This window comes from Ambystoma mexicanum, chromosome 2p, assembly GCF_040938575.1.
Source record: "Ambystoma mexicanum isolate Mex_15411 chromosome 2p, UKY_AmexF1_1, whole genome shotgun sequence".
Taxonomy (NCBI): Eukaryota; Metazoa; Chordata; class Amphibia; order Caudata; family Ambystomatidae; genus Ambystoma; species Ambystoma mexicanum.
The window spans coordinates 1,222,910,681-1,222,933,404 of record NC_090923.1 but is presented as its reverse complement, the minus strand read 5'-3'; the positions used below and the strand labels follow the sequence as shown (position 1 = coordinate 1,222,933,404).

The following is a 22,724-nucleotide window of genomic DNA, read 5'->3' as shown; positions in this document are numbered from 1 at the left end:
CACAACAGCACACTACTACCGACCATAAAACACTCCAAGCACAGCCAAAGGACCCACCATGATGAGGCCGCCAACAGCATATCACTGCTCTCTTGCACTTTTCCAGCTTCCTCCCACTAACTCTACCCCCCCACCCCTTTCCCCTTTTTTCAGAGTCGCCAGAGCGCCAGGGGACCACTCCGTGGCGATAGTGCGCAGTACAAATATCCTTTAAGATTAACTTTAACATACATTTTCAATGTTGAATTCCTTTCCATTAAAAGAGCTTACCTTTCAGCTTCATGGAAAAGTCTAGCATAAATAAAATAGAACCCCGGGAGCACGCTTTGCAAGAGTACCCTCACTCCACTATTCCCATCGGCTAATATTCATCCTACATGCAGGCCGACTTGCATTTACACCGCTATGAAGGGTCTCCAAGCCCATCTGTATTACAGCCTCTATTTAGAGAATTCTGAGTCGGGGGTGGTGGGGCAGCAGGAATAGTGGGACAAAACCTCTCCAATAAATAACCTTCACCGCATGATTCTCACGTCCTCTGTCAAAGAGTCAGTACAGGGAACCTGGCCATAGGATGCATGATGTTTTAAAGTGGTGTAGACCCACCGCTCAGCCTGGCAGCAAGATGCAGAGCATTATGGCACGGTGCAAATGTCAGCCCTCCCACCCATTGGTCGCTCATTGCTAGGCATTCCCCCCCCACTCTATGCTCTCTAAATGTGAGTGATCTAGCCTGGAGCGCGAGCTTCACAGCAACTACCTGTTAATCTCCAGCCAAACAAAACCTCTCCCCCGCCCCGCCTCCCGCCCTCCACACTTACCTGCAGGACCACAGCTTTTAGCTCCGGTCCGTCACACCTCCTACTTTGACGCCATAGAAACAGAAAAGCCCTACGGAAGCAGCCATCTTTTTTCCATTATTCCCCTCAGGATATTGGTTGTGCCAGCAGCATAAATCTCCAGAAGGGAAAAAGGAAAGTCATTCGCACCCTGGAGTGTGAATGGATTTTATACCCTGGCGGGGGGGGGGGGGGGGAAGAGGGGTGGGCGGACATGGCCGGCAACAGCCCACAGCCCTCGCTTTGGCTCGGGCCTGTGCTGACTGGTTATCACTACCCATGTCCGCCCCCCCCCAGCCAGGTCGTGAAAGGCATATTATGATTCAAATGTAGTCTAGAAGTGTTTAAATACCCATTTATAAATATTCCCAAACATGCAGAGTTTTAATGTCACTTGGGTATGTTGATATGGCACCAGTTGGCCTGGTGAGCCAAATGTAGCTCCCAGTAGCTAGAGCTAAATAGCTCCCAACAATTTCAAACCCAGACACAACTATTTCCTACTCAAGCTGATGCGAGTTGTCGTCCAAAACATGTTGTCCAGAACATGTTAGCCAAAGGAGGTACCGCCCTTGGTTAAAGTGCACACTTAAAGATCACATTCCTATCACCATGGTCAGCATAATCACCTGCCTCCTGCTGTGGGCCATACTTTGTTGGCCAGTGCAGAAAAAACTCCACCTGACTTGTATCGATTGCACAGTCCAAGGTGTGTCTGGATACCACGGAGCCCAGCACAGCAAAAAAGAAGGCCTCAAAGGATCCCCGATGTGTGTCCATGTGTGAGGTTCCAGATGCACCGCTCTCATTGGTTGAGTGCCCTAGCGAGGAGCACAGGTCGGGTGCTAGCTCCCAGGATGGGATTGTTATTCGGAGGTCTGGATTTGACTCAGTGGAAGGACACTGGCATTCTATGTACACCCACCATTGGCTGGGTCTTGCTCTTTTAAAGGTGTGCTTCCTCCGGACCAATACTAAAATGTTGCCCCAAAAATGTCGACCCTTCCATTACCGCACCTTTGTAATAAAATGCAGACCCACACTAATGGTTGCGGGGGTGTTCCCTGCTCCCTTTTGTCGGTGTAGGGGGCAGGGGGAGTGGATGGTAAGGGTTTGCGCAGGTGTCCTCGGCTTCCATTAGATGGGAGCAGGGGGACAAAGCAAAAAAGCAAAAAAATGAAAAAAGGACCCTGCGATGCCAGTTCAGACCCACGTTAGTGGCCGAGAACTGATGCTGCAGGCTCAGGGTGGAGACAGTGGCACACTTTACGGTGTACCGCCAAAAAGGTAAGTGGGTAGGGGACGGCAGTTGTGAGGGATGCAGGACACAGTGATCTATGATTGCTGCACCATAATGGGGGTCAGAAATTTAATAGTAGACATTATGGGCGGCGCGGTGAGCACAGATTCCTTCCTTCCACTGTTAAATGTTGGCGGTGGTTTGTTTTTGTCTAACAACATTTAGTTCACTTTGTTGTTGGGCACCTCACCATGACTGCATTATGGATTATCATTGCCATTTCTTTCTTGCTGATTTGCTTTATGTCTTATTTTCTTAGTTTTCCTCCTTCTCTGGTATTAATGGACATGATTTCATTCTGTACCAATTCGTACATTTTGTAAAGTGCCTTGGTGAAGATGCTCTGGCAATAAAATAAACAAAACCGGGTTCCCTCACGATGCCAGGCTGAGGACTTTGTAGGCTCAGTGGTATCTTGGTGTTGACTTAAAGTGGGCAGCAGGAGGGCAGACAAGTGAAGTTGTAGCTCTTCCGGCCGGGAGAAATCTGGCTCTTCCTTGGGATTTGAGGCATAGATGCTCCTCCACCGCCACAGGTGGGATCCACTCGAAGCAGCGGCTACTGGCCTCTGGGAAAAAGGATCGAATGACATATACAGCAATAAGGCAATGCCAGAAGGGCCGACCAAACATGCTATTGTGGGCTTTTTTGGGTAAAAGTGGGCCTGTTTTAGTTACTGCGCCACACAGCTGATTGGACCAATGTTGCTGACCAAATATGCTTTGATATGCACCATTTGATCAAAATCTCCTGCTTGGGTAAAGGGCTGGGACTGCCAGAGTACCCAAGTTCAGTGGCGGGGCCTTGCAAACTTTTCAGCTGAAATTGGCCTCGAGCCTCGGGGGGGTGGGGGGATGGGGGGCAGTAACTGCCCCATGTTGCCAGTCAGCAGTCTTATAACATGGCACTATATTCCTTTCTATATTACTGTGATGAATGAACTTCCAGGGCAACAGTGGTCCAGCGGTGAATATCTGTATCTAAACCATCCATCAACCCCACATCTCTAGTACACCAAAAGGGATCCGAACTGATTGTTATTCCAATCAAATTATAAATCTCCTTGTCTAATTTTGGAAACATGGACGGAACGGCAGGCTTCTCTCCAAAAGGTTATGAATCGTTGGTTCGTTGCCAACACACCGACAGTACAATTATTACCCAATGTTGAAAGGGACTGTCCAGTCAAGGTTGTATCTAAAATTATCTACTATTTTCTTTATAACACAACAGACAGTTCTAGCAACACTATGAAATACAACCCACCAAAAGGGATGCACTCTGGATACTGACAGGAGGGTAGTCGGTATGGTGAATACACAACTGTTTAAGTTTACTTGGCTTCAGCACAAAGGGAGCAATGGGTCTTAATGTCTCATGCGGCCTTCTAGGAAGGACCTGGGGGACAGAACCACAATGTACCTTTGGCTGTACATTTTCTTGGTGCCCGACAGGGTCAGGTCGGCTTCAGGGTACTGCACAGCGTCTGACAGTTGAAGATGGGAGTCAGCTGTGGTATCAGGCGGCAAGACGGTTCGATAAGCGTAGCTGGACGAACGGCTGCAGGCTGGCCTACATGTCAGCTTGGGGTCATGAATTGTTGCCTCAGCACTGTTCAGCGGTTCTGAAGCACCGGTCGAGACGTCAAAGATGTCTTTTAAGCGATTGTGGTTTGGCAACTGTCAGCATTGCAGTCGGTTGCAGCTCGATGAACTCAATTGGTTCGAAAATGTCCTTTAAGGCGGCCGTCAGTAGATGTCGTCAATCCACTTCTCCCAGCTTCTTCAATGGGCTTGTGTCGTTCTTTAAGGCGGACGGCCTACAGCGGAGGAGTGTGTTACAGGAAGCTGCCTTGTCCTTGGTTGTAGGTTCAGAGACCTTCTGGCACTTCCTATCCAGGAAGCGTGCTGCACAGCTTAGCAGGGCACGCTGTGTGCTGGTTGGGTACCGGTTCTGGAGCGGCTAGAGTGTCCTCCGAGTTCTGGGTCTCCCACTGTTCCTTGGAAGATGTTTAGGGGAGGGATCTTGCTTCCCTCTTTGGAAATTCTGGTCTTCCTTCACCGGCGGAAGATGTAAGGCAGACTGTACCTTCAGCCAGGGTCCAAGAATTAGTTCTTCTTTCTACTTCTGGTGAAGCCTTTAGATGCTCTGCAAAAAGAGGGGGGCAGCCCTCTTTTAAAACCAAGTGGACCAGAGGGATTGGTTCAAGCCGAGCCTACCTTAACGAACCAACCCTGGTGTCCCCACCATAAATCTCCTGTATGCATGAAGCAATAACCAGAGTGCTTTGAAACAGGAAATGTAAAGGGGGTGAAAATGTGTAATACTAGGTCCCACCCATCTTCCTGTCATTAATCAAAGAATCTCTCTGGTTAATGCATCTCTGTGGCTCCTGATTAAAGTGGAAGGCCCCCTTTGAAGCTGTGGCAAGACCAGACTCTCTGGCTCCGGAAAACCACATTCTCGTGCCTTATGAATGGTGTCCCCCTACCAGGGTGGCCTACTGTAAACATGCAGTCCCAGAAAGGACAGCTCACCGTCATTGATACTGAAGGCGGGAGCTTGCTTCAGGTTGACACAGTTAAATATGAAAGGTTGTTGGGGTTTCCCCGTCTCCTTTGTTAACCTCTGCAGCCAAGCTCCATGTGGGCCTTTTTGAAGTATCCCCTAATCAGTATGTTAATCACTGCCAGGCCAAACAAAAGAGCAGGGCGGATCCATGGAGACTGTTGGTTAATCAAGCTGGCCATGGCAGGGGTTTCCTTGGTCCTCCTTCCCTGGAGAGGACAGTGTACACTTAGCGGTCACATTCCAACCAAATATGACAGGGCTGACTATGCTGGTAGGCTGTGTCCACCCAGAGTACACGGGTCTATGCGTTTGTCGTGGTGTGAGCATAGGAATTAGTCCCACACATTTTCCTAAGGTTGGTATGTATCATTCCATTTAATGAAAACATTTCAAAAAAGCCCAGGTGAGCGCACACCAACCACGCAGATGGTCGAATGCCTCGCAATTACTTTCGTTCTGGGGCTTTAAATGTGTGCTTTACAGCGCTGCCTTACAGGCTGTGTTTGCTGGAGCCCTTCCCGCTGTCGCTTACCTCGAGGTATAAAGAAGTGCTATCATCCAGTTGCCTTTTAACACTGGTTCTGCCACATCAGCCTCTTGCTGACAAAAAAGTATAGCTTTACAGTGGGCATTTAGTATTTCAGCTCCCTGCTGGCTGGCCGTATCATAAATCGGTGGCTATTAACTTCAGGCTGTATTTCTTGGTCTCCATTATAATGTATGCACCCAACAGGGGTCTCAAGCTGCTTTCCGCTCTAAGAAAGGAGGGTATTTCCACAAACAAGTAACACTTAAGCCAGATGCTGCCACCAGCTGCTACTGTAGCTATAAAGTTGACCTTCCCAATGGGAAGTCTCGTGCGTATGTAACTCCAGTCGCATAGTTGCCAACTTGATCCACTCCAATATATAGGTGCTTATCGAGTCCTGTTTTTTTTCTTTGCATTCTGGCACTTGTAGTCTGATTTTCATAACGGGCAAAGTAGAACTACACATCCCAGAATGCAAAGAAAAAACGAAGACTAGATAAGCACCTACAGATTGGAATGGGTCGTGTTGGAAACTACGCAGTCAGTGTACCTGGAGGCAGCAACCAGAGACCGCACACACGACCATCAGAAGCTCTGGTGGGCAGGGAGCAGAAACAAGAGCACCAAAAGGCAAACCATTCCAGGGCGGCTGTGCTGCAGCGCCCCCCCCCCCCCTAGCCAGTACACCTCTTGAATGGATGGTCGGCGATATACCAGTCACATATCGCGTGCTCCTGCTTTCATTCGGTTTGATCTGGGACCCGCCATGGAACGACAGACATGTCTAGTCCTGAATCTACTAACCTGGCCTGACGCGCTGCCACGAAGAGCCGTCGACTGTCTAGACGGGTTCACCTCTCCTGCTCCGTTCACCAGAGTCTAACCACAGGACTTAAAATCGGGTTCCAAGACTCCAGCCGAACGTCGGGTTCCTGCGAAGCCATGTCCCTTGCACGGCCCTTCTGCACAAGTGGTAATTCCGCAGCTCCCCAGCAAACACCTACGGCAGAGCCGTTCACCCATCCCACGCTTGAGAAATGCATTAAGACCTGCTTTTTTTCTTGGAATGGTGGGACTTGCCAAAATCCAGAACTGCAGCAACAACAAAAAACGGGTCTAAATGTCTCTCTCGCGCATGAAATGGGAACACTTGCGAGCTCTGCTATAGGATGAGCATGAAGCAGTCCCACCCAATCACCAGGTGCATCCCCCCCCCCCCCTCCTGCAGCTCGCTGGCTCCACTCCCCTCAAACTGACGCAAATAACCTAGCAAAATGGGTTCCTTTCCAAACAGCTTCTACTGGGCCGCTGAGGTCTAATTCCAAAATGTGTAGCGCCACTTCAGGACCACGTTTAGAATAGAATGAGCTGCCCAAGTGACGTGGGGGTCCGTTGAGCGACTTGGAAAGGCAACTTCTGATCTGGGGTCCTCCGACTGCACACACAGACTATATCCAACATATCACCAATCCTCTCATGGCAAAAAAACGACTGAAAATCTACCTAAAGTGCTTTGACGCCCCAATGACAGACAGGAGGTGCTATACAATTGCAAGGTGACATAAGCAACACCGCCTTCGCATGAGCAAAAACCAAAAGCACGGCTCTTTGGGAGAGGGGCAACTCCGAAGAGTGCCTTTATGTGATGGGGGTTATTGTGCAACTATTGGATCCCACCTGTGTACATTCTAATAGCAGGAACACACTCGCACATTGCGGAAATATGCAAAATATATACAACAGTGTGCCCCGAGCTGAGAAACGTTCCCCTCCCCACAACAACTAAAAAATGACCTAGGGATGCGGGCAGCTATTGGGATGAGGAGTATATGCGCTTTCGCGTGGCATGGAAATAAAGACGGCCGACGAATTTGCCGTTCTCTTTCTGAAGCACAAAAGTCTCCTTTCAAAGAAGGGGCTTTGCGTAAGAGCAGAGTGGGAAACGTAGAGGGGAGACCGTGGAGAAGCACGTGACGGAAGCATGTACTATAAATGTACGCCATCTCTTCAGGTAACTTGAAATAATGATGTATTCTAGTCAATCTAAATGGCACACAAACGCAATGCTGTGAACACATCCATTGTGTATATTATGGAGGAGGACTCGCCATTGGCCACATCCCCATGCTCAACGCTTTGAGGCCGTAAACAGATGAACGTGTTGGCGCTGCACGGGGTTAGGCGCACAGGTGCCCTGCCTGCATGTGGCCGTCAGCGCCCCACTGCTGCTTGAAAGGTTCCGGGGGCGTCAGGAGAGCAGTTCTATGTGCTAAAGGGAATAACGCCGGGGAAGCTCGGAGTATGCTCACTGAGGCGCTCACTCTACCAGGTAGGTTCCGATTCCGACACAACCGTGAAACGAAAGGTCTTCAGGTAGGGGCATTTTGGATTTTGAGAGCCTGGAGGGAACTACGGAGGTTAGTTTAATACAAGTCTCGGTGAACGCAAGATGGCTGGGAATGTGGCTGTGGTAGCAGTCATTTTTCAGCTATCCCTGTACCGAGTACACCATGGAAAGAAGTGCTCGTGGCGGAGGGTGGGTGGGTGGGTGCAGCCTAAATCGAGGGTCTGGCCCACTCACCTCGTCCTTGTCGGGGAAGCCGTGCCTCGCCGGGGCAGCTGGACGCAATGGGCTGCGTCTCAGGCGCAGCGCAAAGTTTCTTCACCCATTCCCACCTCATGTCAACAGCAGGGCGGGGAGGCGCCGTGGAATGCTGCCTCATGGGGCGGAGGCTGGCCCAGCGTCAGCCACGCCGATGACTTCAGCACCACCAATGCATGTGTGTCAGCAGGTGAGGTGTGGCTGACTGACTGTATGAGTGTGAGGGCGAGCAGATCTGTCTTGCAAGCTGTGCCTGCGTGTGGGGTAGGAAGTCACCGACCGCAGAGAAGGAGAGCATTGCTGACCCCGGTGCTCAGTATCCCCACTCCTATTCACCGTCTCACAGTTATTATAGCCTGCATCCTGGGGTCAAGTCCTGAAAATTAAAGTGGCAGGGCTCATCAAACAACGCAATCTGATGTGACTTCGTCAGAAATTAGCATATCAACGTGAAATATGCGCATTTCATTACATTGGCTTTGCATAACCACTCAAATTGCACAGGACGAATGGCATTTGCCATTCATAAAAACAACACACAAAACCAAAAGAAGATATTTTATTCTAATAGTATTTTTAAAAACGTTAAAAGGTGTGCTTGTTTTAAACTCCAAGAACCAATTCAAAAGTTTTCCTTGGAACTTGCAGTACCGAAATGAGACATTTCACCTTTAGATGAAAAATAATAAACATCAGGTTATATAGTGCAGTGGTGTAGTGTCGGACTGCAAACTTGAAAATTGCGGTTCGATACCCGAGGTCGGCTTAAATTCAAAGTGAACATTCAATTTTTTTCATTTTAACCGGGGGGGGGGGGGGGGGGGGGGGGGGGGGGGGAGGGAGGGAGGGAGGGAGGGAGGCTGGCTGCGCCCACCGGCGTGTACGCTCGTCTTGAGCACTGCCTTCATGGCTTTATACAATGGACTTCTAACTGTGGGGTGATACAGGAGGCAATTTACATTCTCAGAATTACAATGTTTTTTTGGACTTCGGCAGTTTAATTGCTGATCATTGTTAGTAAGTTCCTGGAGAAACTGTGGGAAAGGTGCCCAGATGTCTATGGGGCAATCTTTGGTGATCCGACTCTCGATAGGCAGGTGCCATGTCGCAGATCCAATGAAGTCACCTAGCCAGGTGTGGGTGCTAGGAGATTGGTGGTTAGACCAGATTTACAAGATACAACATTTAGCAATTATCACACACAGAGACACCAATTTTTGTTAGGTTCCTGTCTGACCACTCATTTCCCCAGAGAGGCAGCATGTTTGATCTTGAGGAATGGCAGGGATGGCTATTTTCAAGATTCATTTTAAGTTAGTTTCCCAAAACGTAGAAACTGCCGGGCATGACCAAACCAAGTGGGGGCAAAATCAGCATTCTCAGAGTGGCACTTGGTGCATGTTCCACTCTGTGTCGGGTCATACTTCTCTTGGCAGCTAAGGGTGACGTGGGCCTGGAGTAAAATGTTGTACAAAATGTATATTTTGTGTTGGAGACCATAAGCGTGTACTCACATAAGCCTGTCCAGGCCTCTTCCCCTAGTGGTCTCCTGGGGTCTCCCATTGTGCCCAACTTCTCTGGATGTGGGGAGATGAGGGACAGAGACGGGTCTTGCACTCATTTATAAAGCGGGCACATGATTTGATGGCTCTTAGCAGATACTATGTATTTAAGGATGGGAGAACAGGGTGGTCCCTGGGGAAAATGAGGGCTCCAGGCCTTCAACGCCTAGTGCATATGATGGTATTGAAAGAGCATACAAAAATTATTACCGACTTTTTAAATTAAATGTTCATTGGAAACGAATATACCGTCTTGGGTACAGGACGTACATGAAATATACAGCTTAAATGGACCAGGTTTTCTTTCTATCCTCGTCGCACGTAGGGTCAGGCTCCTTAATGCTCCAGTGGTTTAGTTCCGGTGTGGATTGGAATGGAATATTCACACGTGTGTTCAACCTCCCCCCAGGCCTTCATGGTGCAAGATACTGGGTCGAACTTACAGGAATCAATCGGTTTGGGAGAAAGTAAGGTTATTTCAAGTGAGTGCGCATGGACAGAAGTTTCTATAGCCTCAAGTGTGGAAAGAACAAAGAACCCAGCATCCAGTGAGATGCAAATTGGGCTCGAGCCACCGGGTAATAGAGCTCTATATCTGGTGCAGCCAGACCTCCCTGCGGTATAGGGCATATCAGCTTTTCCCATTTTATCCTAGGATTTTTGGGATGGCATACTAAGTTTATCAGAGGTGATTAGAGCTGTTCGAAAAAAAGTTCCACTTGGCCATACCAGATATTCTTCCATATGTACATACAGGCAATGTTGCCCACCGATATACTCTCCGATATCAGATGGCTTGGAAGTCTCATTTGTTTGGGGAAACAATAGGGATTTGGACCAGTTTACCCGGACCCCTGAGAATTGACCGAATTGTCCCACCGCTTGAGTGAGCAGGTGCAGATTAGTCTTGCAGTCTTAGCAAAGAGCAGGACAGCGTCTGCGCCAGAGGCGTTGACAGGGTAGGGCTTGAGTGGGCAAGGCCCACCCAAAAACCTGTAAATGCCCACTCAGCAGCACTGCGTGGGCATTTACAGATGTTAATGTGACTGCAGTGGACCCAACTACATTAGCTACAGGCCCCACTTTTTAGACAATGCTGGCTACGCCTCTGGTCTGCGTAAAGGGTTATACTTTCTTTTTTGCCTCCTAGCACTAGACCGCTTCTCGATATGGAGTTCTGATTTTGGCCACCAATGCCTCCACGGCAATAGCAAAAAAGAAGGGTGATCAAGGGCAGCCCACTAGAACCCTTGCCTATGGCGATTGAGTCCGACTGCTTACCTTTCATGCTGATCGTTGCGGTAGGGTTACAACAAAGTAACCTCACAGATTGTAAGTAATAGCCCAAAGTCCCAAACTGCTTCAGGGTAGCAAACAGGAACTCCCATGTTGGCAAGTGGAATGTGTTTTCAGGGTTCAATAACACAGCCACCCCTCCGTTATAGCAAGATGGGCCATAATCGCCAACAGTCTGCATAGGTTCAGGGTCGTTAACCTGCCTGGGAGGAATCCACATTGGTCAGGATGCATAAACAGGGCTGCCTGTAACATTAAGCGATCAGATACAAAGTTTGCAAAAAATAGTATCTATATGTAATGATTTAGACCTACATAATGCACAGGGGGTGGGTTCTTCATTAGGCTTTACTATTACAGTGATGATTGCTTCACTCATAGTAGCTGGAAAAGTGCCTTTCTGTAATAGTTCAGTTTACAGGAGACGTGGGGCTAATTTAGGGAGGAACACTTTATGAAACGTGACCGTCAGGCCACTGGTCCAGGGGATTTAGAGAAGGAAGTCCTGAAATGCTATTCATGTCTGTCGTGGTTATCGGGGTATTCAAAACATCTTCCCCTTTCACATTTAATATGTGCATTGGCGTATCATTCAGGTATTCTAGTGTTTCTTCCAGGGATCGTGCTTCTGTGTTGGCATAAAAGTTTTTATACTTGCTTTGTGGACTGCAATCTGGAAGGATCTGGCAGGCAAACCACTTTGGAAGCAGCTTTAGGGGCTGGTTGATGCTCAGTGAGAAGTTGTACATTGATTGTAATCTATTTTTGCCCTGTTTCATGTACTCTAGAGGAGAGGTTTTTTTTCCAATCGTTTTTGTTGATCAGTGTGTGCTAGTCTGGTGGGTTTCTCTAGTGTTTTTGTGGCTTCTGACCCTCACTTTATTGTGCTGGCCTGCATCTAGAGTGTACAGTCCCTGGGGTGTAGTCCTTTGTTTGGGTCTGGCCTTTACCCAGTACCACCCTTCCCCTCCCGCCTCCCACGATTGGTACATCCATCTGCTCATAACTGACCTTCCCAGGGCAGCCCTCTGCCCATGCGGGCCCTGAGGCTAAGGGCACCAAGTCAAAGGGCGGCTCCCACAGAGGCAGCTCCAGATTGTGTCTGCAGGTGTCAGCAGGGGAGGCCAGCTGCCAGCCAACCACCAGCAGAAACCATCAAGGTAGGTGTGGCCTGGGGGTGGGGAGGGGCAGTAGAGCAATCACTCTACTCCAGAAGCCCTGCCACTCTACCTGCCCTCAGACCATAGCAGACCAGGATATTAACACTAACCTGCTTAACAACTAGATAACAATTGTGAGCACTGGCCTGCATCACATCTGGATAGAATTGTGAAGGTTACCAAGTGCCACACTTACGTAGAATTGTGAACATTAGCCTGCGTCACATCTAGACAGGATTTCAAAGGTGGCCAGTGCCACATTGGGATACAATTGTAATATTGTTGTGCGCTATATATATATAGACATCATTGTGAATATTAACCAGTGCCGGATCCAGATAGAAATGCAGAGATATTCATGTGCCACATCTAGAAAGAACATGGAAATTTAGAACATATCACTTCTAGATAGCGAGGCCAATAACCAACCCACTAACAATTTCACCCCTCTGCATACACCTCTCAAACTCTAACCAAACACAACAAACTGCACAAACATCACTACACCGCAACAACAAAACAAACCACACAGCTTTTCACAACAGCACACAAAGGCTACCAACCGCAAAGCACCCCCAAGCTCAGTGAACAGTGTTAACCAAACTGAAGCTGCCAACAGCACATCACTGCTCTCTTGCATTTATCCCGCTCGTTCCCACAAACTCACCCCTAACCCCTTTCCTTTTCTGATCCGCCAGAGCGGGGACCACTCTGGTGGTGATGGTGCGCGGTACAAGCCAATCCGCAAACCGGTAGGCGTCGCCGGCCTCCAGTAACAAGGCCTACAGTACTAAGGCTACCTACCTGTCCCAGCCTGTCCACGCCTTCCAGGCCGTTGGCCAGTTACTCTGCCTGCTGAACTGCCCACACAAGGTATGTCTAATGGACACTATATGAGCATTGTGAAAGTACCTTTACATTATGTATGCTGTTTCATCCCTGCTTGCAACTAAGCGCCCCAGCATTTATAGTATGGACTGCCTCACCCTTCCCACCATGTACTCTGTATCATGTCGTCACTGGTCTGTATTTACATGGTAGACTAAGACCTTACTCTGAGACTCCCACATATCACTGCCCATCTGCCTGTTCAAATTAGGCTCGGACATTAACACCTAGTTTGCGCAATAGCTTAGCCTGCGCCACCACTAAATTAACCGGATTTCTTTTTTCTGGGGCACCAATTGATTTAGTTACTGTACTTCCACTAACTGAGATACTAGACATTGTTACGCTTCAAAGGCACTCAGCGCAGTATTTGACTGCTGCTTTAGACTTGTATCTGATTGCTGCATTTACCAGATTACTGCTGCCTTTAGTATCTGATCACTGCTCTTAGCCCAGTATTTGACTGTTGCGTTTAGCCTATTACCTAGTACCTGATTGCTGCATTTATCTTGCTTTAGACTTGTATTTGATTGCTGCATTTACCCGATTACTGCTGCCTCTAGTATCTGATTACTGCTCCTAGCCCAGCATTTGACGGTTGCTTTTAGCCTATTACCTAGTACCTGATTGCTGCATTTATCTTACCTAGTATTTGACGACTGTACCTAGCCTACTCTGCCCAGTATCCAACCTAGAAGCTAAGTCCAGTCCCACTAGTTTACTAATAGTAACATTATGTACTCCTTCCTGCCTAACCCAGTCCACCAAGCATCACTCACCAATCTGATAGTTATACTTCCCATTGTCTATATGACCATGCTTACATTTCTGTCCACAGAGGGCCCAGGAGCCCACATACAACCTATCTCCAAACCTTGCATTCTAGCACAGAGGAACCTTAGACTCCGGGCTCGACTTCCCAAAATATTCGAACCTATTATTAAATACAACATTAACCTGGAACACCTTCGACCCAAATTACTTCGACCATTGGTAGCCACAGCCCCTCCCAGATGCCAACTCTACCCCAGAAACAATATACCTTTGGCCAACCTCCCTCTCACAGCGCAGCCAGAACCTGAATTAAAAGCTGCTTTAATCAATGCCAGATCATTAGTCGCTCATGCTACTGACATAGCAGATGTCATACGGGAAAATGACCTTGACTTCATCGCCATTACTGAATCATGGCTCCACGAGGCAGCAGGTCCGGCTCTCACTCTGGCCGTCCCAGAAAACTATACCACCCTCAGAGCTGACAGACCAGACGCACGTGGTGGAGGAATAGCAATTATCGCCAAATCTGATCTCTCTATGAGAATCACCTCCACACCCTCCCTTAAATCTTGTGAGCTTCTCTCTATCAAACTACCCACCTCTAACTCTCAAACACTAAATATCTATCTCCTCTATAGACCCCCTGGCCCCATCAGCACCTTCAATGAAGATATTACCACTGTTATCTCTGAGAAGCTAAAAAATTCCTCTCAAACCTTAGTGTTAGGAGACTTCAACCTAGGGTTCAACGATATCAATGACCACCAGGCTACGGCCACAGCCAATACCCTGTCAGAACTAGGTTTCACGCAGACTGTGAATACTCCCACACACACTAAAGGAAGAACTCTTGACTGGATTGCCAGTCACAACTGTAACCCTTCTATAACAGCCATTGCCCCCCAAATATGGTCAGACCATCACCTTATCTCCTTTACCCTCAACACTAAAAGACCCACAGTTTCAACACCCACGCCCGCCATACCCACTCTAACCAGAAATAAGAAAAATATCACAGCGGATAATATTCTGCCCCACATCCTACCCAAACTTAATTCTCTACCTGACCATACCGTCCCAGGCATCCTAGTGGATGAATTCAATAATGCCATGTCCTTTGCTCTTGACAGAGTTGCTCCGCTTAAACGTAGGAATAGTAAACCAAAAAAGAGCATCTGAACTCCTGGTTTACACCCCACCTAAAAAACCTAAGACTACAGAAGAGAAAATGCGAAACAGCATGGAACCGGCATCCTACCGCTGAAAACAAAACCAACCTAATAAACATCTCTTCGCAGTACAAAAAAGATATTATCCTGGCCAAACAAGAAACCTATAATAACAGGCTCACCCAAGCCAACTGCAGTATGAAGGAGCTATTCTCCATCTTAAAAGAATTGGAAACTCCGATCGCAGTACAGGATGACTCCATTAAAGATAAAACCTGGTGCACAGACATACAACTGGCACTAACCAACAAAGTGACCAACCTCCAAACTAAAATTGCCCTAAAGAAAGCCTCATTACCAACCCAACCTCCGTTGGACAAAATTTCCACACCCAAACCCAAAGAATCCACCCAATTCCGCTTCTCCAAGGTCTCAGTTATTGAGGTAGAGAAGACCATTCGGACTCTTAAACCCTCTAATTGTAAAGGTGACCAATGCCCCGCACAACTTATCAAGGACGCGGCTAGAGATCTAGCCCCCTTCATCACAAAACGTATTAATGCCTCCTTCACTACGGGCACCATCCCTCACAATCTAAAGGAATCTTGGGTGCTCCCCCTTCTGAAAAAGCAAACATTGGACCCCAACATTCCCACAAATTATAGACCCATCACCAGGGTGACTTTCTTACTAAAAATATTAGACAAGGTAGCGTACACCCAAATCCAGAACTTCCTAGAGATGAACCATCTCCTTGGCGCCCGCCAATCTGGTTTCCGTCCGCAACACGGCACAGAAACTGCCCTTATCGACTTAAAGGCCCAAATAGACTCACTCAGAGACCAGGGCAAATGAGCGCTCCTTCTAGACCTCTCAGCCGCCTTGGATTTGGTGGACCATAGAGTCCTATGCAATCACTTGGACTCGGCGGCTCACTTCTCAGGGGAGGCTATAGTCTGGATACAGTCATTCCTTAATGACAGGACCATGAGGGTGTTCTCCCCCGCAGCGGCAGCAGACCCGATTCCCATCACCTGTGGAGTGCCCCAGGGATCCTGTGTCTCGCCGACACTGTATAACATCTTCACCAAGCCACTCTTCGACGATCTCGATAATTTGGGTATCACCTATACCAACTACGCAGACGATACCCATATTCTCCTACCACTTACTGGGGATTACGTTGCAGATCTGGCTTTGGTGAACAGAGTCTATAGCATCGTTCAAGCATGGATGGCCAACCATGGCCTTTGCTTGAACGATGACAAAACAGAGCTCATCCTCCTGGGTACGGCAGCCCGCATCTCCAAACTCAACCAAAACTACTCATCCTTCATCGATGGCAACACTATCAAGGTCGCCATAGAAGTAAAAACCCTAGGTTTTTACCTTGTGCGACACTATCCTTAACCAAACAGGTGAACTCACTAGCCTCATCCACGGCCTATACATGCAAACTAATACGAGCTGGGAAACAATTCCTATCAGATGACAGCTGTCTTATCCTAGCGAGAGCCCTCATCTTATCAAAATTAGACTATTGCAACGCCCTTTACGTAGGGACAACCAAACAAATCATCAATAGAATCCAAGTGCTCCAAAACAATGCACTTAGAGCGGCCCTAAGTATCCCTAGAAAAGTACATATCTCAGAAATAAGACGCAAACACAGATGGCTCTCCACCCAAGAAAAAATTAACCTCAAATCTGCTTCCCTTATCCACAAATGCTTAAACAACAAAGCCCCCCCCGCTACCTCTCAGAACGCTTCAACAGAAGAAATCCCACTAGATTTACAAGGACAGTCAGCCCTAGCTGCCTCCTAGTGCCTAGATTTAAACTAGCCACTATTGGAGGATCCAGCTTCCCAGTTAAGGCAGCGCAATTATGGAACGCCCTACCTCATGCACTTAGATCTGACCAAACGTTCAACAGCTTCAGAAAGAACACCATAAAATGGCTCATTGAGAATGCGATATAAATGACACTCTACCCCTCGCACCTCCACTTGTACTTCACCTGACACGCAACGACCCACTATATTGCTCGCTCGCCACTGACTTCCTATACTGTTCGTCTGCCATGGATTTGATTGACTGTTTTATCTGCACCTGCATTTGCACTACCATGCAGAGTCAAGAAATGTCCGCTCTGCCTGCTCTACAACCTGTAACTTGTAACGTCTATGACCAAGCTGTAAATTTCCTTGTTCTCTTGCGCCCTGCTACCTCAGGGTCCGGTGCGCACAATAAATAAATAAACAAAACAAATATCCTTAAACATAAAAAGTTTTGGAATGTCCCAAATATTTCTCCTGGGGATGAAGTGAGTGAGTGTGAGTGAGAGAGATGAAATGGAATGATGGTAGACAAACCAACTAATCCACACACATTTTCCTATGCTCACAGCATGACAAACTCATGGACCTGTGTATTCTGGGTGGGCACAGCCTACAGGCACAGTCCGCCCTATCATATTCAGTTGGGCTATAACAGCAGGAGTACACTATGCAGCTCCATAAAGGGTGGACCAAACATTCCCCCGGCCATTGCCAGCTGATTAACAAAGGCTCCATGGATCCGCCCTGCTCTTTGGTTGGGCCCTGCAGCTGGTGGCAGAGATTTGCATACCAATTAAAAGGTACTTCAAACAGGCCTACATGGGGCTCGGCTGTAGAGGTTAACAAAGGAGACAGGAAACCCAAACAACCTTACATATACAACTGTGTTAACCTGATGCCAGCTCCCTCCCTCTGTATCGATGGCAGTGAACTGTCATGTCTTGGACTGCAGGTTTACAGTAGTCCACCCCTCAGGGGGACCTCATTCAGAAGGTAAGAGTATGTGGTTTGCAGGAGCCAGACAGTGTGGTCTCGCCGCAGCTTTTGATCCACAACAGATAGGAAGATGGGTGGGACTTAGATTTACATGTTTTCACCCCTTTACCTTTTCTGTGGCAAAGAACTCTGGCTGTGATCTCACGAATTATACAAATAAAGGGCAAAATCCCAAATTTTTGTTTTCGGGGAAGCAATTCTCAAAACGGGACGTTTATCAGGGAGCAAAAAGGGTGCGTCAAGCACAGAGAATTGAAAACCCCTCACTACTGCGACCCGGGGGGGGGGGGGTGGTAGAGATTGACCGATTATCTTCACATACAACTTAACACCATATTAATATCACCAAAATACACATTGCAGTGAAACTCATTGAAGCTAGAAGGCAGTTATCACAATCCAGATCAGGAAAAATATATATACCTCACTTTAAAACAGTACATATTCATACAACAGTGCATATTCATACAACAGTGCATCACGAAAAACACAAAAGACATCTGTCTATACAATAGGGAGAGTGGAGATTTTATCAGTCCTACTTTCACATTAGAGAAATTTGACTATAGCAGTTATATTTAAACGCTGTTAGAGGAAAAGAGTGTCGACATGTTTCGGCCAAACGTCAGATTGGACACGTTCCCAAGTGTTCATTCAGGAACAAATAAAATGGCCATCTTCAGGACAAACATTTCTTTATAATGAAGCTGATGTGTAGTTTGGATGAGACATCATGGATTTAATTCCACTGGGTCGGGTGTGCTGGAGTAGATGCAAAATTTCATCCATCTCAAAATTATTTTATATACGGCTGGCGGCACACTGGCAGCACAAATCGTAGAATCTATGGCAAAGTTCACCACGTCAGTTGGTTTAGTCACCAGCGCCCTTTCCACTGTGTGTTAACACTGGGTCTTTTAATTCCGCAAAGGAGCTGCATGGATGGAGGAAAAGTGACCACAACAAAAGGTGGAGGTGTACACCCCTCTCAGAAGGCTCGTAATATATCTGCCGTGGCAAAGTAGCAGCCTCTTGTACTGGTTACACTTGAAACCCCGGGCGTCTGAGCGTCCGATTGAAATGCTGGGCACGTTGTTGGCACAAACTCCTAAGTTTAGCCAGCACCCGAAGCGGACGAGTGATCTCTGAACCTCCGAGGCCCAGATCCCTACAGACTTCGTACTATTGCTTCATACTTGACACATGTGCCAACAACGTGCCCAGCATTTCAATCGGACGCTCAGACGCCCGGGGTTTCAAGTGTAACCAGTACAAGAGGCTGCTACTTTGCCGCTCACGGCAGATATATTACGAGCCTTCTGAGAGGGGTGTACACCTCCACCTTTTTTTGTGGTCACTTTTGATCCATCCATGCAGCTCCTTTGCGGGATTAGAAGACGCAGTGTTAACACACAGTGGAAAGGGCGCTGGTGACTAAACCAACTGACGTGGTGAACTTTGCCATAGATTCTATGATTTGTGCCGCCAGACGTATATAAAAATTCTGAGACGGATGAAATTTTGCATCTACTCCAGCACACCTGACCCAGTGGAATTAAATCCATGATGTCTCATCCAAACTACACATCAGCTTCATTATAAATACATTTTTGTCCTGAAGTATGCCATTTCATTTGTTCCTGAATGGACACTTGAGAACGTGTCCAATCTGACCTTTGGCCGAAACATGTCGACACTCTTTCTCTAACAGCGGTTAAATATAACTGCTATAGTCGAATTTCTCTAATGTGAAAGTAGGACTGATAAAATCTCCACTCTCCCTTTTGTATGTCCTATTGTATAGACAGATGTCTTTTGTGTTTTTCGTGATGCACTGTTGTATGAATATGTACTGTTTTTAATATTTATTAATAAAGTGAGGTATATATATTTTTCCTTATCTGGATTGTTCCAACTGCCTTCTAGCTTCAATGAGTTTCACTGCAATGTGTATTTTGGTTATATTAATATCGTAAGTTGTATGTGAAGATAATCGGTCAATCTCTACCACCCCCCCGGGTCGCAGTAGTGTGTGATCTCACACATTCAGGAGATTGTTGGTGGGGACCCATGATTGGTTCATTAAGGTAGGCTTAGTCTACACCAATCCCTGTGGTACAATTGGCTTTAAAACAGGGCAGATACCCTCTTTTGGCAGATCTGAAGGTTTCACCAGAATCAGAAGGAAGAACTCATCATTGGACCCTGGCTGAAGTTATAGTAGTCTTACATCATCCACCAGTGAAGGAAGGCCAGGATTTCCAAAGAGGGAAGCAAGATCCCTCCCCTAAACATCTCCCAGGGAACAGATTGAGAGCCAGATCTCAGAGGACCCTCTAGCCGCTCCAGAACTGGTACCCAACCAGCACACAGCATGCCCTGTTGGGCTCTGCAGCAAGCTTCCTGGATAAGGCGTGCCAGAAGGTCTCTGAACCCACAACCAAGGACAAGGTAGCTGCCTACAACACACTCCTCATCTTTGGGCCGTCCGCCTTAAAGGACATAAGCCCATTGAAAAAGCTGGGAAAAGTGCCTCTACGAGCATCTACCAATGTCTGCCTTAAAGGAAGTTTTTTGAGCCAGCAAAGTTCACGCTGCAACCAACTGCAACGCTGACAATTGTCAAGCCGCACTCTGTCTCAACCAGTGCTTCAGAACCGCTAAAGCAACGATTCCTGACCATGAGCCACCGTTTAGTCTAGCCTGCAGCCGTCCATCTTCCCTCACCAAACTGCCTGCCGCCCGATACCCGCAGCTGTCTCCAGTCTTGAACTCTGTCACAGAACCTGCAAAGTGCCCTGAACCGACTCAACCCTGTCAAGCACCAAGAACCTCTACAGCACAAGGCACATTGTGGTTCTGTCCCCCGGTCCTTCTCTTAAGTCTCCTAGTGACATTTTATGATCCATTGCTCCCTTTGTGTTGGAACCCAGTATCCTTGAACTATTGTGATTAATTAATATACCCTCCAGTCAGTATCCAGAGTGCATCCTTTTTCCTTCTTTGAAACTGTGTCCTCTGCATACCTTTACAGGATGGGTTGTATTTTGTAGTGTGCTAGAACTGTCTGTTGTGATAATAATAAAGTAGATATTCGTATACAACCTTGACTGGACAGTCCCTTTCAGCACTGGGTAATAATTGTATTTTCACTGTGTTGCAACTAAACAACGATCCACACCCTTTTGGAGATAAGCCTGCCGTTCCGTCCATGTTACCAAAATGGGACAAGGAGGTTTTAATTTGCTTGCGTTTCCAATCCTTTCTGGTCCCTGCTGGTGTACTAGAGGTTTGGGGCAGAAACCGATATTCATCCCTGGACCACTGGTGGCCCCGGAAGTCGATTAGTCACAAGGACACTAGTGATATGTTCCATTGAGAACGAGAAATTAAGGTCCTTTAGGAGGAAGCCAAATCACTAGACGATTCGTGGTTGAGGAAGAAACTGATCTGGAAGTCGCATGGTTTCCCTCCAGAAATAATCCAGGGTTGAGATAAGAGTTCCAGCTCCTCAGGGAAAGGCCATAGCCTGTTGCTAAGAATCCAGGTGACACTTGAACACAGACATGATTACAGACTACAGTGTAGAAGATTACTGTATTAACAGATTTGAAATAGGCTTTCGTTTTCTTTCGGATCACTGCCATGATGCCTTTATAAAAGAGTTGAGAGCAATGTTCAAATGAGCTATGCCAAACAAGCCATGCGTAGTGGACAGTAAGCACAGTAATTAGGGGTAGCCCACTTTAAGGATATAACCAGAATCTCCCAGTCTACTGAATAGTGCAGTAATAAAACCCCTTTCCAGAGGCTACAGCACGAAACCAAGGGTGCTCCGTCTCAAACGGTGCATCTTCTGGAAGTCAAACAAGCGCATCGATTTTGGAAATCAAGCGGAACATAGAGTCAGCAGAAGGAAATATTGATCCATGTGCCCATAGAGCCATGTTCCATTTAATGATGTCCCTCATTAGATCTCTCCAACTGGAGACACAGTATTGCCATGAGATTGTTCCAGATCTAGACTTTCAAGATTGCGCGATGCCAAAGAAGCTCCCATTCTCAGCGTGACCAGACCGATGGCCCGAACGACCACGCGACTAGGGTTCTGAAACGCTGCACAGGAGGCAGCAGGACGGCAGGTTTCATCTGTTTTTTTTTTTTTTTTTTAATGACACATTTTACGCAACATTAAATAACGGTCATTGTCAGGCTCCGTGTGCCACTGAACCATTTAATTTACTGTAGAAAGTTGTGCAGGCTCATTGCAAGCTGGATCACGAGCAAAGAATCCATCTTGCCAAGAAATGTGCACCACTTGTACAATAATGTTGTAACCATACCTTAATACAGGATATAACCAGTGCTGGAAATTGACAAAATGTTACACCCTTCCGCCCCCACCCCGACCATATCCCCAGCCCAGCCCCATCCTCCACACAGGTCTACGTGGAACGGGGCCCCAGCAAGACAGTTTTTGCAGGGGGTAGGCAACCTACTTCCGGCCCCATTCCTCGCCTGGATAGAACACAAGCCAGCAGCACAGGTACTAGAGAATATCACGAAAATAGGCTGCCCATGTACCTTAAGTTGTGTACATGAGCGTTTGCCAGGGAACGAAGAGGGCACGATTTTGCATGCAGGTGTACATTGGACAGCCGGAGGGTGCACAGGGTGGGATAAGAGTGCAACCATGGCAAAGAAAGAATGCCAGGACTGAGCCGCGAGCCCACCGCAGCCTAGACGGAGATCTTCCTTGGCAAGCAGCAGTGGCTGGCACCGTGCAAGGGGGTAGGGGAGCGGGGGGGGGGGGGGGCGTTGCTATGTAGGAAGCAGACACAGACAGTCCCACGATGGCATGAAGGGGATCATTGTGTCGGTTCACGAGAAGTATTCCCTCTACACTGGCTGGATAAGACTTGTAGTAAGTCTGCTAAGTAAACTGGTAGGGCCAGGCCTTCCCAAAACCGGGAAGGGGGGGCGGGGTGGGCACATGCGCCGAGCAGCGCGCGCATCCTAGAGCTGGAATAGTAGTTGATACAGATCACGATAAAGTTGCGTTGGAGCGCCCAGGAACCCTCTTTGTGAACCAACTTGTTTGGTACACCCCCAATACCCCTTTCAATTTCCGATTAGGATGTATGCTGCCGCGACCACCATGGTCCATAGCAGGGGCGCCTCTGAGACACTAAATG

The 22,724-nt window shown here is 47.7% G+C and overlaps 1 protein-coding gene across 8 annotated transcripts in view; it reads right to left on the bottom strand.

The window, feature by feature from the left end:
• The window catches only part of CCDC120 (coiled-coil domain containing 120), a 573,003-nt gene that overhangs the window by 133,121 nt on the left and 417,158 nt on the right, over positions 1–22,724 (bottom strand). Inside the window, exon 1 of one of the 8 annotated variants that reach the window (XM_069645502.1) lies at positions 7,821–7,920. The exons of the other annotated variants lie outside the window; for them this stretch is intronic. The gene's annotated coding sequence lies outside the window, so the exon portion shown is untranslated. Of the gene's footprint in view, positions 1–7,820; positions 7,921–22,724 lie in introns of those variants that run through there. 8 annotated transcript variants of the gene reach the window in all.